This window comes from Palaemon carinicauda, chromosome 17 (assembly GCF_036898095.1).
Source record: "Palaemon carinicauda isolate YSFRI2023 chromosome 17, ASM3689809v2, whole genome shotgun sequence".
Taxonomy (NCBI): Eukaryota; Metazoa; Arthropoda; class Malacostraca; order Decapoda; family Palaemonidae; genus Palaemon; species Palaemon carinicauda.
Window position 1 is genome coordinate 24,360,955 of NC_090741.1, and position 20,340 is coordinate 24,381,294.

The window sequence follows — 20,340 nt, forward strand, 5'->3', positions numbered from 1 at the left end:
AAGATTTTGGCGCAAGAATCGTGTATTTACCTGGGAAAGCAAATATCATTGCGGATGCATTATCACGCAACCCCGTGTCATCTTGTACGGAGCCTTTAGCTGAATTAATAGATATATCAACATCCATGCCTATTGTAAAAACAATATCTGAACAAGAAGATTTAGGCTGGAGCACTGAATTGTTACAGACTGAGCAAAGAAAAGATCAGAAAATAGAAACAATTATAAATGCTTTGAAAGGCAATCATAAAGAAAAGGAATATATCAAGTATAAGCAGCAGAATTATATAATCAAAGATAATATTCTGTGTAGGACTGTGACAAGGAAAACCCGCAATACACCACATGTAACTAACGACCAGGTAGTAGTACCAATCTCACTTATTTCCACTGTCCCGAATTGGTTGCATTCAAATCCATTACATGGACACCCTGGGTTCTCATTAATGTCACAGAAAGCCAAATCATTGTTTTATTGGCATACAATGCTTACAGATATAAAAAGACACATAGCTAATTGTCGCACATGTCAGGAAAACAAAGGGCATACGAAAACACCTGTCAGCCTAGGAGCTTATCCTGTGCCCAATCAACTCTTTGAAAGAATACATTTAGATTTGTTAACAGGATTTTACGAGTCAGACAAAGGAAATAAGCACCTCTTAGTAATTATAGATGCTTTAACTCGATATACAGAACTAATAGCGCTTAAAACTAAAACTGCGATTGAATGCGCTAGGAAGTTTTACGAGTGTTACATTTGTAAACATGGAATTCCACACATGATAATCTCAGACTCGGGTGGGGAATTTAATAATCACTTTCTTACCTCATTATGTGAATTCCTCAACATAAAGAAAATAAATACCATGATATATCACCCAGAGTCGAATGGGCTAGTGGAAAGAGCAAATAGGAAGATATTGAATATATTGAGGGTAACACTAGGGGGATCAGACCCCAACTGGGATATTGCAATACCGGCGGCACTGAGTACTCTGAATCATTCATATCATATATCAATTAAAATGTCACCGCATGAAGCATTGTATGGTACCCCAGTTAGAACACCTTTCCTTGTATTAACGCCTACAACTAATCTATCAAATCCTTTAAAAGAATGTATAAATGCAAGTATAAGTCGGTATGATATCCTTCGAAAGAATTTAGAAGAATCACAAATCATAATGAAAAGGAATCATGATAAAATAGCGAAACCAACTAAAACATATACCGTGGGTGATAACATATATATTCAAATCAATGTATGAAAAGGGCTCAATTATAAATTAACACCTAAGTTTGAAGGCCCATTTAACATTTTGGAAACATTAACGGCCAATAGGTTTAGAGTTCAAAACGTATCCCAACCCACGGATGAGAGAATAGTACCATTGGCTCACATAAGAAATTAAAAAGAAAAGAGAGGAAAAGAAGTGAGGGAAATTTTTTTTTTATTTTTATGTGATTAAAAGTTTTCTTTTTAATAAAGGAGTAATTACATATATTTTTTCTCGTTACATGTTTCCAAGATGAATTTTTTGTTGTTGGGAGTGATATTGTTCGCTCAGACATTTTTCTCGTGTGGGATGAGCTCTAAAACTAAAAATATATATTTTAAATATGGCAATATAGTTGAAAGACAAGAAGACATTTTTATTACATCAACCAACGTAATTGTAGAAGTGAATATGCAAGCAATTTTTCTTCAAGAGAAGGATGTCATTAGCTTAAGAACCGCCATTTCTAGGTTTTCTGCATCATTGGATGAGTTGCATAGAAGACATTTTCATTTGACTACAGAGAGTTTGCTTGGATCAACATTAAAAGTTGCAGAGATGCTATCTGATGACTTGAAAAATAAGACTGGCGAGACAGGATCTTTGGCTTATGACCTTTTGATGTGGACTGTAGGACACGAACATAAAGAAAGACGGAATCCGTTTATTTATGCTGCATTAAGCATCTTTGGGTCTGTTGCAAGTTTAGGTTTAGGAATTTCCAATCGTCTTAAAATTAGTAATCAAAATAAGAAAATTGAGTTCTTGACTCATAAAGATGAATTGATTATGTCAGAACTAAGGAATCAGTTAGCTTCAATCAATAAAATTATGGATTTAGTAAATGAACATTCAAATAATATCGTTCAAATTATGGAAGTACAGGATTTGTTGGCAACATTAACGTATTATGATTCAAAGATAGATCACATACATAACAGAATTGCACATTTCATTGAGAAATCCAAGGATTATGTAGAAGCTATCACGTTAGCTACTAAAGGTGTATTGTCGCCCCATTTGTTGCCTATAAGTTACTTAAAGTTAATTCTGGAGAACGGAAGGGATAAACTAGGGTATGTTCCTTTGTTAGACGAACATAGGTTAGAATTTCATTACAATCTAATTACAGTAAACGTAGATAATAACAAGATTATGATTACAATTCCCTTTGATTCTTCTGATGCCTGGCAATCTTACAGGATATCACCATTTCCGACTTTCATGACGAATCACTCAAATCCAGTAATATCCACTTTGACAGGACACGTATTGATTTCCCCAGACAAGGAAACATATACGGTCATTAAAGACCTAAATCAATTAACTTACTGTTCAGACGCAAAGGATAGAAAAATATGTACAGCTGACTCATTTGAATTCCATAAAATCTTAATGGATTCATGCGAGTTAGGTATAGTGCTAGACGGTGCTCTCTCCCATACAAGTGAAAATTGTCTGGATAAGCTTTATCCCTTTGACAATAATGAATTCAATTGCAGACTGAACAATGGCTCGTGGATACGATATGACAAGGACGGCTTCAATGTATCATGCCCTGACGGATCCACGTCCTTCACCCACATCTTCATCGCAGCAGATGGTTGTGTCGGGACTTCCCCGAATTCCATGGTGACTGGTCTACGGACACTCATCAGAGAACGAGCCTACTTCGCGAACTTCATGTGGACCTCTACAATGCCAGCACTTCCTCTCCCGTACAACAAACATGTGGCAAAGCGGTTGATGAAACTTACCGAAAGGGACCACCTGTCACCGACTTATAAGGAAATCCTCCACCACATACTACTAGCAGGATTGCCGTTTACGGTGGTGATATTTATTGCCGTGAACATCCTTGTTTGGCGTAGGTTACGGCACAGCATGCAGCTACAAAGGAACGATTCGCCTAGTCCCGACAATACTCCCTACTTGATTCAATTCAAAGCCGTTTGAGTGGCCACCTCATTCGCTAAAGGAATAAATTATCGGGAAGTGTTTGTAAGAAAAGCTGTTAGTACGCTAGTAATATGTAATTGAGGAAATTTTCTACATTTGCATTGTTAAAAATACATTTAAAACAACATTTAAAAAAAATATATAAATCATTTTTTCTCTCGGCATCTAATAAAAATATATAAGCCGGAATATTAAAAAAAGAAAAGAAAAAAAAATATATAACAGAATCTATGGGCATCTAATAAAATATATCAGCCCTATATATAAATATATATATATATATATATATGTACGAAACCGTGGTACGTGTACGTACCAGGAATTCGTGTTTGTGCACTAAAAAATTGAGTATTATGTTTCTGACAAAGGTAACAATTATTCTTTAACAAGTTACCGAATCATATATAAGTCAGTAGTTTTTTTTTGGTACCATATAATCATTTGCTAGCAATGTACCATATATATGATCTTTGTTTTATCATGCATTTTTTTTTTTGCTTTGGTAATATCTTTTTCATATGCATTATTGTTATTATTTTTTAATGTGCCTATTTGGACATTCGTCCTCGGTTGATTATGGCTAAAGTTAAACAAAGAATAATACATATGTCCAGTCACACCTAGTAACCATGTTTTGGCTTGTTGTTAAATTTTTATGAAAAAATTGAGATAGCTGGCTGAGCTTATGTAATAATTAGAATAGTTAATATTACATGTTTAAAACACATGACGTAATATGTCATGTTAGATGAAGGAGCTAGCCGTGGGACTTGCTGTAGTCATTCAAATCATAAACAGGACATACAATGCAAACCTCGACAATGTGACATTCTTCTTAAACGTCAACACATTGTCTCAGCGTGTGAAAGTTTGTGACGTCACCGGATGCAGGTGTCTTCCGAGTTTGTGACGAGTCTAATATAAACTAAGCATACGATATCTGTGATATCGATAAGTTAGTCAGTTCATATCTATACTTCACCAGAATTGGTCATCTGACCAACCCAGCTTCCTCCAGTGATGGAGATGTTTAACTCTGTTGTTTTTATAGAATAAATACTTTAAAGCTAATAAGATGTATTCTGTTATCCATTTACATACATCTGAAACAACACATACTCAATGTGTGCTTATAACAGTAGCACGCCAATATATATATATATATATATATATATATATATATATATATATATATATATATATATATATATATATATATATATATATATATTTTATATATATATATATAATATATATATATATGTATATATATATATATATATATATATATATATATATATATATATATATATATATATATATATATATATATATATATATGTACTGTATATATATATATATATATATATATATATATATATATATATATATATATATATATATATATGTACTGTATATATATATATATATATATATATATATATATATATATATATATATATATATATATATATATATATATATATATATATATATATATATATATATACTTTATATATATATATATATATATATATATATATATATATATATACTTTATATATATATATATATATATATATATATATATATATATATATATATATATATATATATATATATATATATATATATGTAAATTAGCATTGTTTCTGCTGATGTTCATATTCAAACCTGGTATAGATATGCCCTGGCTGTCTCTTATTTTTTTGTAAGTGACGATATTTAGCTGATATCTTAATGATATTCATAGGCATTGATTGGTTTTATATGAACTACATTTTTACCAATGTTACTACTGATGAATATCATAGAATAGTCATAGTTGCTCTTTTTCGATTTACCTGGTTGGCCGATTTTAAGCGTTGCTGTGAATTAATCGTAAAATACTTCACATATCTAAATCAAATTTTCAGAGATTCATGGAATGAATATTCATTTTGTGCATACCAGTTTTAATGTCGTTATATATGTTAGAAAAGCCACAGTAAACGTTTATTTCGGCATGCGTTTAATGGTTATATTTATTGGTTGAGTAATCTTCATCCATTCATCTTCACTGGTCTTCAGGTACTGTCGCATCGCTCTAAAGTCGATGTTGACACAATCTGCTTTGTTGATGAATACCTTTCCGCCTATCATTAACACAGCATATGAATAAAAAATGCAGGAAATATTATGCTAAGAAACGTTTTTTATACCTAATCATATCCTGTTTTGGCCATTAATTCTGCCTTTCAACTTATGATTCGAAGTTTAGATAACTTTTATTATGGATGATGATTAGCTGTGCAATACTGAAGTATGTTAATTATGGCCATAATGAGGTAATAGTACTGCTAAGCAAAGAATATCATTCCTTGAAAAAAAATTAAAACACTTACAAACACTGTTGTTGAGAAATTTGAATATTAGCTTATTAAAAGAAAAGTTCGTGTAAAAGTGTACCACATTCCATAAAGTTTAATTTTCCATATTCTCTGAGGGTACATATTCTAATTCATGGGACGCCTCAAATATGTTTTAATACATTTTCTCTCTGTTATTTACTTTAACTAGAGAGAGAGAGAGAGAGAGAGAGAGAGAGAGAGAGAGAGAGAGAGAGAGAGAGAGAGAGAGAGTCTGTGTTAGTTAGCTATGTAATGGTACACTTACCAATATAAATTAATCACAACCCCTAATGACAAAGAAAAAAAAGAGGTCTGTTTCAAGACGATAGAAAAACGATTTGGCCTTAATTTTCTGTTTTTCAAACTCTGCTTATTCGGAAATATATGTAAAGATGTGAAAGATATTCTAATAATTGGATGACGGCAAATAAAGTAAACTCATTTGGTGCATGATCACTATCATTATCCAAGAAATTAAAGCAAGGCCTTGCAGCCTTGAAATGAGAGAAAACCACACGTGGAACAATGAATGTCGTGAAAAATTAAATTTTCAGTGCTTGGGTACACTTGTGTAGGTTTTTCTATATTCAAGTGTATAATTTTTTGAATAGTTTGTGACGGGCCAAGAGAAGGTTGTGACTCAAAGGCAGGATGAAAGCTAGTAACTGACTGAGTGAGTTTATTGTAGAACACTCTCCTTTATATACAAAATCTCAAAGCAACAAGAATTTTCATGATCAAAAACAGACACTGGTTCTTTTTAGTGCGAGGGAAGAGTAAAGATACAAGCATAGTATATACACAAAAAGAACTATGTACGATCGTGTGACACACGGTTGGTACATGGCTCCCCCCCTAAAAATGACATGCTGTACATGTTAAATATGGCAGCCTGAATCTGGAGTGGTAGTAGCAAAAACTACGCCAATTAGCGGCAGTGAGAGGCTGTAAAAGTTGTTGGTTGGGGCGCGAGCGAGTGGTGGATGATGGGTGGCTTTGTTGCTGCTCCGGCTCGTCACGGGGTAGGCGAGTGTGTCCTACGGCATTCATAGGCGTGTGCGTCTTATGGCATTCATAGGCATGTCCTACGGCATTTATAGGCCTACGGCATTCATAGGCGTGTGTGTCCTATGGCATTCATAGGCATGTGTGTCCTACGGCATTCATAGGCCTACGGTATTCATAGGCGTGTATGTCCTACGGCATTCATAGGCGTGTGTGTCCTACAGCATTCACGTCAGCTTCGGTTGAAGTTGAATAGGTGTCCTCTCCGTCAGGAATGGAGGCGTTGATGGAGGTTTTGTAGGTCATGAAGTGGCTGTCCATAAGGGCGCGAAGTAGGTTCACCTCACGAGAAGAGCCGTGTGCGGCAGGTTACAGGGGAGTGATACTGGTCATTTTTTCGAGGGTGAGCGAAGCCATTGGGTCCCCAAACGTTTGTTGAGAGAGCTTAAAAAGCTTTGCTATACGGGCGGCTGGCGACGGCGAGTACTGCTGCAGAAGGTATGCGTTGACGGCGTCATAGTAACGGTGAGAGGCATGGGGGGGGGGGGGGTGGAAGGCAGGGGAAGCGAGTCGCTCCAGGGTCACTAATTTGACGGGCTGAGAGAAGGTTGTGACTCAAAGGCAGGATGAAAGCTACTGAGTGAGTTTATTGTAGAACACTCTCCTTTATATACAAAATCTCAAAGTAACAAGAATTTTCATGTTCAAAAATAGACACTGTTACAGAGGAGAAAAGCAGACATGTTTATTCTATGTACGATCGTGTGACACACGGTTTGTACAAGTTCGTACACCATAAAATGTCTGACCTTGTAAAGTCCATTCATTGTTTTCTATCCTCTGTCCGAGGTTACAATTTTGGGAAATAAAATTCTATTAGAAGAAAGACAGTGAAAATAATGTATCAATAAAATACATATGGTTTGTATATATTGTGTGAGATTACTGTAGTATAAAAAATCAAATAACACATTATAATTCTCAAGGGTGTAGACAAACTATAGTTGTGTGGGGCAAAATAACTAATTTAACCCTGGATAGGTACGGTGGGTCGTTTGCGACCCCGAGCGTCAAAAAAAAACAGGTTTTTCTCACGTGACTCACCCCCGTGACTGAATTTGTGGGTGATCGACCTGCAGGAGGTGTCTCCCCTACACGCTCTAGTAGTGTCCAGATGTGCATTGCTGTAGCTGTACTCCTTCCCCGATTTCTGAGACGCGTCGGGGTCGTTCGCGTCCGAGTTTACCCTTCTAAGGTAGTTTGCATAATTATCAAAGTTATTACGTATTATGAAATTGTCGTAGAATGGTGCAACTTGTATAGGTTATCAGTTGTGGAAATTCTTGGTGGATTGTTTGGCTACCATGTGCATGATTTTTTTTTTAGTTAAAATGTCGTTCATTACCACAAGGACCATTTTACCGCGATTGCCCCTTTTTCATTTTTTTTCATTTTTTTGCCAAGTCATTTTTCCGTAAGATATTGCCAAATAGTGTCGTAAAACTTTTGCTTGTTTAGTGTTGGAAAGTGTGTCTAGATGATCTGGCTACCCATGCGTGACTTTGTTTTTGTCAGATACGACGTAGTTATTGGTATATTGGGTATTTAACTGCGGTTACCAATTTCTGTTTTTTTTTCAATATTTGTAAAAATTACTACGTAGTAAGGAATTGCCGTATATTATTGATTTTTTTTTCATGTTTATGTGTTAGAAAGTGTGCCTTGATGGTTGGGCTAACACGTGCATGTCTTTTTTTTTATCTGAGATGCCGTATATTAGAATGTCGGGCATTTTACCGCGAGTGCCCCTTTTTCATTTTTTTTCATTTTTTTGCCAAGTCATTTTTCCGTAAGATATTGCCAAATAGTGTCGTAAAACTTTTGCTTTTTTAGTGTTGGAAAGTGTATCTAGATGATCTGGCTACCCATGCGTGATTTTGTTTTTGTCAGATACGACGTAGTTATTGGTATATTGGGTATTTAACTGCGGTTGCCAATTTCTGTTTTTTTTTCAATATTTGTAAAAATTTACTACGTAGTAAGGAATTGCCGTATATTATTGATTTTTTTTTTCATGTTTATGTGTTAGAAAGTGTGCCTTGATGGTTGGGCTAACACGTGCATGTCTTTTTTTTTATCCGAGATGCCGTATATTAGAATGTTGGGCATTTTTCCGCGAGTGCTTCTTTTTATTTGTTTTGCATTTTTTTGCTTAGTCATGTTACCGTAAGGAATTGGCAAGTAGTGTCGCAAAACTTATATTTTTATAGTGTTGGAAAGTGTTTCTAGATGATCTGGCTACCCATGCCTATTTTTTTTTTAGCCAGATATGGCGTATATATAAGTATGTGTTCGATTTTCCTGTGATGGCCATTTTTTCGTTTTTTCCCATTTCTTTCAAAATTACTACGTATTAAGGAACTATCACAGAGTAATGATTCATTTATATGTTTATTTGTCGGAAAATGTACCTTGATGGTTTGCCTAGCACGTGGCTGAAATTTTTTTTTTCTGAAATGCCGTATATTAGAATGGCCATTTTTCCACGAGTGCCCCTTTTAATTTGTTTTGCATATTTTTTGCTTAGTCATGTTACCGTAAGGAATTGGCAAGTAGTGTCGCAAAACTTATATTTTTATAGTGTTGGAAAGTGTTTCTAGATGATCTGGCTACCCATGCCTATCTTTTTTTTAGCCAGATATGGCGTATATATAGGTATGTGTTCGATTTTCCGGTGATTGCCATTTTTTCGTTTTTTCCCAATTCTTTCAAAATTACTACGTACTAAGGAACTATCACAGAGTAATGATTCCTCTAGATGTTTATTTGTCGGAAAATTTTGTTTACTTCTTTTTTGATTGAATATCATCAAATTTTTTTAGCTAAAATATTATATTGTTTTACATTTTTTTTTTCGATTTTATTTCCCTTCAAAAAAATTTTTTTGGGTCAGAATTTTAATTTTATAGTCGTAAAATAATCGACAATTATCCAGCAACCCACCATACAATTTTTATGCATATCCAATAATAATTAGATTAGTAAATAACACCTTGAAATTGACATACCCTTCCTACATTTCAAGTGGCAGATTAGGGAGTCTGAGTCAGTGTGGTTGGCGGCCATTTTGTGGACATATCCGAAGCGTAAGTTGCCCTATCTATATATATTCTTGTTCCCTATAGAATTTGTGATATTTTGGTATATTTTTACCTCCATAAATATCATATTGTATATTAAATATATGTATTTTTTTACGAAATTTCTAAGTACTCAAAAAATTACCTTTAGATATGGCCCCTGATATAAATGTAATTTACAAAACAATGAAGATTTTTTTACATATTTCTATTTTAGGATAACATATGTTTATACCCTAAAAAAATTAGCCACTTCCTATTTCATTTGGGTACCCAAAAAAATTCATGAAATTTGGACAAATTTTTTTGGCCAAAAAAAGTTACCCTTTTTTTCTCATTTCAGATCTTCACCTCCATGGGTCTGACTTCATCCAAAATACATCAAGATGTGTCCTAAACATTCAAGAATCAATTCCTAAAAGGATTTGTGTATATATGTATAAACTTTTTTTTTATGAATTTTTATGTCAGGTCTTTTTTTGTTTCTACTTAATTTTTTTAAATATTTATAATAAATAGTTTTTCTGCAGATGAGTAGTATCTATCTTTACAGTTGTTTTAAGCATTCATTGAATTTTTTTTTGGCAAAAGAAAAAAGGAGGTTACTGCAAAAACTGATTTTTCAAGAATTTTTTTTGGCGTCGGGGTCGTTCGCGTCCGAGTATACCCTTGAAGGGGTGTCCAAGGAGCGTACCTATCCAGGGTTAAAACTGAATCACCGAAAATGTTTAGTTATGTATGATTTGACTGCTCTCATGAAATTATAGTCTTGGCACCAGTGTACAATTGTGTTTCGTATAGTTTCAAGGGAATAGGGTTAAAGATTACCGCTAGAGTAACTGGAAACCAGTATGTGACTATTCGAATGACAAATTAGGTAATTTCAAAAGTTCCTCCAAGCACCAGGTCTTAATTCCCCTTGATTTTTTTTCATCTGATAAGAAAGATGGGTGATAGTAGAATGAGGACAGATACATTGCTAACCATGGTAGGGTATAATTTATAAAATTAAGTATTGATAACGAATAATGGTAATATAAAGTATGGTTTAGTCATAATTTTTCGTGGATAAAATTAGGAAAAAACGACATATCCTAATCTTAATATTAACATATTAGGTCACAATAAAGAATTGGCCCTATATCAACATAATGAATGTACATCACAACATGCTTACTGATAAAGGTAAATGGTCACTGCTATAAAGGTCACCAGCCACGTTCCACTCAAATATATCAGAAATATTGTTGGAACTAAAAGTTAATATTGTTGTGTGGCATTTAGATCCATGACGGCATATGTTGGTTTTTGCTGTTAATTTACTCCATTGCAGCTGTAGTTGGGAATGTTGTCTTCTTGGCGGCTTGTAACTTGTAGCGATCACTGTTTGTCATTTGTTGGCAGTCATTTAATATCTCATATACAGTATTGTTCTTTATTGCTATTATTATTCATAAAAAGGATTCAGAAGCAGTGTTTTGCATATGTGTATTATACCCAAACATTTTCATAGTAGATTTTGTTACATATCATGCTCACTGAATAATATTGTCAGGGTCTTTTTTTTCTATTTCAAATTTACTTGTTTTCAAATATATCAAGCAAATTGAATTGCGGTATTTTAATTCTTTACCCAGTTGAATCTAGTCCAGATACAGTGGCTTTTTAATTAGGATATATATATATATATATATATATATATATATATATATATATATATATATATATATATATATATATATACAAACACACACACACACACACACATATATATATATATATATATATATATATATATATATATATATATATATATATATATATATATATATATATATATATATATATATATATATATATATATGTTCTGACAAAGGTGGTCTAGTGTAGAGTGAACACAATAGTTTATTCACGATTAATTATATCATTTACGCGTTAAAGAGGTTAGCCAGCGCTTAAGATGAGTTCCTCTTGTATAGATTTAAGATTTTTAAGTAAATTAGGTAAGACTTTTGTTGTTAATTTCATTGTATTCTTTGTTCAAGTTGGTATTTGTAAACTTACGTTATTTTTAAGAATGAACTTTTTATTTCACGTATTTTTATTACAAAGTCTCACGTAACCTGTTTGAGAGCGTTATGTGACCATACAAGACAAGAAGAAGGGATTATGTAATGTTCTTTTATATTTTTAAGAGGTATTGCATCATGTTTGTGAGGGAATAGGCAATATGCCATGTGATTTAGAAAATTCTCGAAAAACCTAGTGGTATATCTTATCTTTTTTTTATTTCGAGGACAATGGGTGGGCGGAGCTAGTTGACTGAGAGATTTTGTCTCGTGTTGTGTGGATACGTGTTCGCGGGAGAAATACTTGGTAACTCTGATGCCTTAGCCCAGCCCAAACACTTCCATAACTCGCTCTCCTGTAATCTTCTGGAAGTAGCTAAGTTTCATATAAAGGCAACCTTGGGTTGAATAGGTAGATAAATAATTCCAGTCTTAAGTCATCAGCATCTCCCCTCTCCTTCAGCTCAGAGTATTGATTTAAAAGTTTTCACTACCTATAGTGTGTCCTCTCCAAAGACATTTTGTGCCCCTGCATATAGTGTGTATTGAATTGAAACGTTATAAATTTGTCAGGTGATTTTGAATCCATGGTATTGTGGTGAGTGTTGGCATTATGCAAAATTTTTGTAAATACCACTGTAACAACAAAAAAAGATTTTGTATCGTGGTCTGGTTATCTATTTTCATTAAATATTAGACTTAAATATTTGTATTCAGTCCTAATTTTTATTGAAACTAGCAATTATATAATTTTCATCTTATTATTCCTTTTGTCTTAGTCCAAGGTTGTATTCAAATTTAATTTTTAAATCAAGTGATCATATAATTTTATAATCGTAACATTTTTGTCTTAATCTAAGTTATGATGAGACTTAATATTTCGAATGATTTGTTTGTTTTATGTAAATTGTTTTCAAAGTTTTGGAATTCATATGAAATATATTTATTTTTGTAAAAGAGTGTATTATTTCAATCAGCTATGTTTAATTCCCATTCACTCTTATCCTGTTATGAACCGAACTTTGAGTTGTTTGAATATTCGTAATAATGATTACCCACTTTGGTTTAGAGTGTAATTAAGAGACCTTTGGATATTCAGTATTTTATAAATTGCAATCCGGGCGTTGTATAATTGTCTAAGAGTTTGATTATTAATATTTTTAACAGGGGTAACAGATTTATTATAAAAGCAAACAGGTGTGTTCGGAATACGAGAGGTTGTATAGTGTGCCAGTCTCAACATATATATATATATATATATATATATATATATATATATATATATATATATATATATATATATATATATATATATGTACATATATATATATATATATATATATATATATATATATATATATATATATATATATATAGACATATATATAATATGTTTGGTGACCATCTTATTATATATATATGTATATATATATATATATATATATATATATATATATATACATATATATATATATATATATATATATATATATATATATATATATATATATATATATATATATATATATATATATATATATATATATATATATATATATATGCTTATATATACATATATATATATGTTTATATATATATATATAAATATATTTATATATATATATATATATATATATATATATATATATATATCTATATCTATATATATATATATATATATATATATATATATATATATATATATATATATATATATATATATATATATATACTGTATACACACACACATATAAATATATATATATATATATATATATATATATATATATATATATATATATATATATATATATATATATATATATATATATGTATATATATATATATATATATATATATATATATATATATATATATATATATATATACTGTGTTTATATATATATATATATATATATATATATATATATATATATATATATATATATATATATATATTCTACTATTCTTAGCTGCTGGCAAAGTATGTTTTGATGTTGAAGTTACTCCTTTCGGGTTTTGCAAAAATCTTGGAGAAATCTTAGAAGATTTGTAGTGAGGCTTGTATTTCTTCCATTATTAGCTGTCGTCTTTCTTGCTAATTCCTCATATGTCCTGAGTGAGGAATTGGTAGGTTTCAGTCCAAATTTTGTGTGTTTTGTGAGAGATACGTTAGATTTTAACTGACAGGCGATGTGAATGCAACTAACTTTATTTCAACAAATTACGGATTAATATACAACAGGTTCCTGACAAGAATGTCAGAAAAGTTCAAACAAAATTATTCAAGAAAAGACAGGCATAAACAGGTCATGTTAACAGTGAGGGGTAGAGAGAGATATACAATAAAAAGGAAAGGAATTTACTGTTACAGTTTATGAGCGTGTGTGAAACCCGTTCGGTACAGTTCTCTGACGTAAATTCCTTTTCCGACGATTTGTCTTGTGACCCTTTTGGTATGCTTTCTTCATATTGCGTTCAGTTTTGCATATTATATTCTATACCCTCATTTTCTTGAAAATTTTCGGCTCTGTTTATTGCATTTTTTTCCCCTTTTACTTTTAAATATTAGGCTAACATTTTTAATATTGAGCATTCCATATACAAAATTCACACAGGATTTTGCATTTTTGATAGCATGGCAATTTTACAAATATATTTTTTTCAACACATAAATTCTAAATATATTTGTAACCTATTAAAGAAGCCCCCTTCTAAGGTGTTTCAAACTTTATTTTTCATTATATGGTACGGAAAAATAATGTGATATAGTTTGCTTTTTGATAACCTTGTTTCATGTGATGAATATATTTTAAGCTTCTTTGATATTTTTCGACAAAGCAAGATAAGCTAAATGGATCTGATAACATACCATATCATTAATAATGTCATTATTATTTTTATCATTATTTTTGTAATTATTATTATTATTATTATTATTATTATTATTATTAGTAGTAGTAGTAGTAGTAGTAGTAGTAGTAGCAGCAGCAGCAGTAGTAGTAGTAGTAGTAGTAGTAGTAGTACTAGTAGTAGTAGTAGTAGTAGCCGGCATTAAGATGTTTCTTATAGAGTCCTTTCAATGACGTAACTGGGAATCGCCGGCGGCCATGCTGGAGGACATACAAAGCGAAAACATGGAAGCTGCTACAGCGAATATGGACAATGAGAGCGACTTTGTCAAACAATTGTCGGGTGATGATAAGCGTTTTTACAAGCAGAAACTCGATCTAATTGATGGCCTAGATCCATACCAGATGCAGAATTCATTCAGTCAAAATATTGAGGATTTTCCCAGTATTTCATACATTGATATGGTGAACTACTTGGTACTGTCGGCCAACCCAGAACATGAGTGGGCATACATTTCCATTGAATAATCTGCTTCCAGAATTTGTTGTTTTTCCCTTTAATGCTTTCAATTCCAAAATTAGATAAACACTGGGCCAATGAAGAGTGTGTTTATAATTATAAAGCTAATATTCACCATTTAGCCTAACCTTGTGTATTATAATTTTTGATTGTCAAAATGTATGTAAAAGTTTTGCATTATAATGTCAAATCTTTATCAGTTCATGCCTAACCATTGTGTTTGTGTTTGGTTACAAATGCTATAATTTCTTATATACATATAATCATATGATGGACAAACTCTATTGTAATGCTCTTGGATGATCGTTTTCCCTCCATGCAATTAAATGCGCTAGTTTAATTATTTTTTCAATGTTTCATATATAAGCTGAAGACCCCTTCGGGTTAAACCAGCTTTCAGATATTATTATTATTTATAATCAATGTTTATTCATCACATAGGCCTGTATGTCTGCACAATTTAATGCACAAATTAAAATAAATATAAATATGCACTTAATTATATATAGGCATGTGGACCATGACGAAATAGAGACCTAGTTAAGTAGCCTTTGTTAATATAGCCAATATGGGCGCTTTTAATTTTTGTTTTGAAAATCTGAGATGCCCCTTAGATGTTTAAAAATCTGCGCTTGGATAATTCCTCTGTATCTTTGTCCTGATTCTGAATAACTGCCGGTATGCGGTAGAAACTCTTGTCATCTCTTTGTCCTCGATTCCCACAGCCAGCAATAGCGCAAAAACTGGGCATTGTGTGAATGTGAATGTGATGAGATGGCTAAATATTCAACAGTTCAAACATAGCTATTCACTGAACACGTCTTTGTATGTCCTCCAAGATGGCGGACCGAAAGTTTGATGACGTGTATTGAAAGGACTCTGTTACTTGATATGGGGAGAGATGTACTCCATAAATATCCAACATGAATTAACGTTTTATTCAGGTCAGTCCCCCATATATGTATGCTTATGCTTCAGCAGACAATCAAACTGACGTCTCTAATTCTTCCATTCTTCATATCCATTCTTCGTGGAGTCGAAGGTCATGCCCAAACCATCTCCATCTACTCTCGTCAGGATCTCATCCACATATGGTACTCGAGTAATCTCTCTTATAGTTCCTTTTCCAGTCTTGTCCTGTCATTTAACTTCCAATATACTTCTGGGTGCCTTGTTCTCGAATATACTAAAACTACTGGAGTTTTTTTTCATTGCCATAACATGACTCATGTCCATGAAGTAACACTGATCTCACTAAAATGATACAAAGTCTGATTATTATATGTAAGTTTAAGCAATTTGATTTCTATGATTTATTTAAGTTGGCCATTGTCTGATTTCCTTTTTTTCAATCTTTCACTATACTCTAATTCTAAGGACCCTATATTGGAGATCATAGCTACCAAATACTTGAATAATTCTACCTCATTATTCATTTCTCTTTCCAATGATATTTCATCTTCCATTGCATAGTTATCATCTCTGCCTTTCTTCTATTTATCTTCAGCCTAACCTCGTGTGATATTTCATGTATTCTAGTAGGAAAGCATTGTACCACCTGTGGGGTTCTGCTAACAAGGACAGCATCTCAGCATACTCTAGTACTACTAAATTCCTATCACCAATCCAGTGCAATCCTTTTACGCCATCTCTGACTGTTCTACATATCACAAAATTCATGAGGAGGATAAACAACATAGGTGAAAACACATTCCCTTGGAGTACTCTGCTGTTCACTGGAACTTCTTTTGATAAGTCTCCATTAACATTAACTTTGCATTTGCTATGCTCATGAACAGACTTATTCTAATTTACATATTTGAGATGAATTCTATGATAATGCTTTATTCTCCACAACATTCGCTGGTGCACACTATCAATGGCTTTTTCATTTTCCACAGATACAATCAGAAAGGTATTTCTATATGCTACGCATTGCTGTACTACATGCCTCAAAAGGAAAATTTGGTCGGTGCAACTTGTACCTATTCTAAATCCTGCTTGTTCTTTTCTCAGCTTTTCATCAATCTTACTCTCCAGACTCTTTAGAATAAGCATATAATATATTTTCATAATAACTGATGTAAGTGTTATGCCTCTGTAATTATTATAATCAGTCAGGTCTACTTTTTTGCTATTTTCACCAACACTCCTAAGTCACATTCATCAGGTTTTACCTCTACATGCCAAATTCAACAAAATATTCTTGTAAGTACTCTGGAAGACACTTCACTTTCAGCCAGAATTTTCTCTGTAAATATTCCATCATATCCAAAGGGCGTTCCACTTATTTAGTTTTTCTTTAGCATAGCTTCAACTTGAAACACTGAATTCCTTCATGGGCACATCAAGGTCTTCATCAGATTTGGGTATATCAATCAAATTATTTAATTCATGTCTCCGATTTATAAAATCACTAAAGGGTTCCATCCAACGTTGTCTTTCATCATTGTCTGTTGCTATAACAGAGCTCTCTCTCTTTTGATGAGCATACACTTCTTCTCCACCTCAGTTGAGATTTCATTAATAATTCTATGAGCAATTCTTACACCCTAGCATCTTCCTGAATTCATAGCTTTGTCAGCCTCATCTGCTTTACTGTTTAAATATTCCTGTCTTTTCTTATGACCTCATTATCAATATTGAAATACTTAGCATGTTCTACCTTGGTAATTTTCATTATTTTCTCGAAAACTTTCAACAATATATTTCTATCTTTTCTCCTTTTTATGGTATCCCAGGTATCATTTGATATCCATGGCTTCCTCCTTGTAATTGTGTGTCCAAGGACTTCACTACCAGCTGATTGATATATGTTCTTAATATCACCCCATTCTTCATTAATTGTTTGTTCTTGGTATCTTAAAGTCTTTAATACTGCAAATCGATTCCTACATGCAATTTCAAAAGTTTCTCTGTGTTCTTCTTATAAAAGCTTAGTTGTATCAAACCTAGGTATTCTATCTATCATTCTGTTGAATGCTTTCAGTTTTAATTTAAGTGTGGCAATGAGGAGATAAGCTACCTCTGTAGCTTTTTACATTTCTCAGAGTCCTCCTTCTCTCGTTACTAATGGCAATGTGATCTATCTGATTTTTTGTAATTACTACATGGTGAGGTCCATGTATACTTGTGGATGTTCTTGCGTTGAAAAAGAGTACCTCCAATGACAAGATTGTTTAAAACTTCGCCAAGACCATCGACACCCAATCAGATTCTCTATCCCTTGATTATTTCTTCCAACTTCATCATTGAAATCTACAATCACAATTTTTATATCTCTCTTAGGTATCTCATATATAATACTCTGGAGTTCTTCATTGTATTCATCTTTCCTTTCTTCAGGAGAATCATTTGTTGGAGCATAATAAATTATAATAATCATATTGCACTGCTTTGATCTAAACTTTGCTAGTAAAAATCTACTATTTACAGCTCTACTCGGTTAATGGCTTTTCTGTTATTGGTGTCCATCATTCTTTCCCCCTTCTCTTCCAACTCCATCTGATCTTCATGAGTAGATATGTATCCTGCCTTGGTCTAAGGTTTCCTCACCAATCCAATTCCAACATGTTTTACTTAGGACTAAGTTATACAAACTATATTTCATAAATTCACTCTCCTCTTGCTGTAACTTCCCAACAAGATTCATGGTTCTAACATTCAAATTACCGATTTTCAATCTTTCTTTAGTATTTTTAAACTAGGAGATTCTTGGCAGGCCGCTACACCCGGGACTGGGGACCATTCTGTCATATTCTCTTTCCGTGACTGACTAAATCCACAGAGGAGCGTTTTTTTCAATATACGTCAAAGGATAGCTAATTCCTTGTGATGCGTAATGCATATCTAACTAAGAAAAGTGACCCTTGTCAGTCCATCCTAATTCTGATAAGATCAACCGCCAAGCATCAGGAGTAAAAGCTGAAGAGAGAGTTTGCCCATTACCTTAAACCCGATCCGTCACCCTGCTGCCAGTGACTTCGTTGAGATTAAGGGGGGGGGGGGAATTCCTCCACACCCAAAGCTTTTATTACTCCATCAAGTTGCTCATCCACCTATGCTAGTATAACTGTTGGCAAACATGCATTGCTAAGGTATACCACGTAACATGGTACTCATAGATATTAACATATTTGCACATATTTTACATCCCAATACGTGTCTATAAATATCCATATACAAGTAAAAGTAAAGCATATACAGATTTGCAAAAAAATACATATGCATGGTAGTATACATAAAAAGAGATTAATATCAGAGACATACAGTTAAAAGAATGATTTTACCTAATGATTTGGCAGTTCATGCAAACACCAGTAGCAATAGTGATTGAATTTACATGGCTCACTGTTTCAAGATGAATCTCTATTAAGAAATATAAATTTTAACTGGGAAAACAAATGTAGATTACCTACATTTCTAAGTCTTGAAAAATTGATTTAATATTTATTAACCCCTGCGTCACAGGGGGTGTAGCTCAGTGGTAGAGCATTCGACTGCAGATCGAGAGGTCCCCGGTTCAATCCCGGGCGCCCCCTTACGACAATGCTTTGTTTGTAGCTCCCTTGGGGAGTGGCGATAACTAATCAGTCTTTTTTTTAATGAATCAAGAAAAGTTAATGGAATAAATTTTTTTTTGAGAAATGAGTTAAAAGATAAAATTCGACCAAAATACAAACATTTGAAGAGAAGGTAGAATATTTCATAATCATTTAGTTCCTTGTCCCGTTTTTATGCTTTTCAGATTCCTATCAATTTACTAAGGGATTCCTTTGCTAATATTTTGAAATTAAATTTTCATCCTTCGTTGAATAACATTTGCATCAGAAATATGAGGTAATATATTTATTAATTCAGTTATCTCTCTCTCTCTCTCTCTCTCTCTCTCTCTCTCTCTCTCTCTCTCTCTCTCTCTCTCTCTCTATCCTAAAAGATTGCTGGATATGAAGAATGGAAGAATTAGAGACGTCAGTTTGATTGTCTGCTGAAGCATAAGCATACATATATGGGGGACTGACCTGAATAAAACGTTAATTCATGTTGGATATTTATGGAGTACATCTCTCCCCATATCAAGTAACAGAGTCCTTTCAATACACGTCATCAAACTTTCGGTCCGCCA

General features: G+C 32.8%; 1 non-coding gene across 1 annotated transcript; it reads left to right on the plus strand.

The window, feature by feature from the left end:
• The first annotated feature begins 19,684 nt into the window (after window positions 1-19,684).
• TRNAC-GCA (transfer RNA cysteine (anticodon GCA)) lies at window positions 19,685-19,756 on the plus strand. The gene has a single exon. It is a non-coding gene; the product is annotated as a tRNA-Cys (tRNA).
• The last annotated feature ends 584 nt before the right edge of the window (window positions 19,757-20,340 follow it).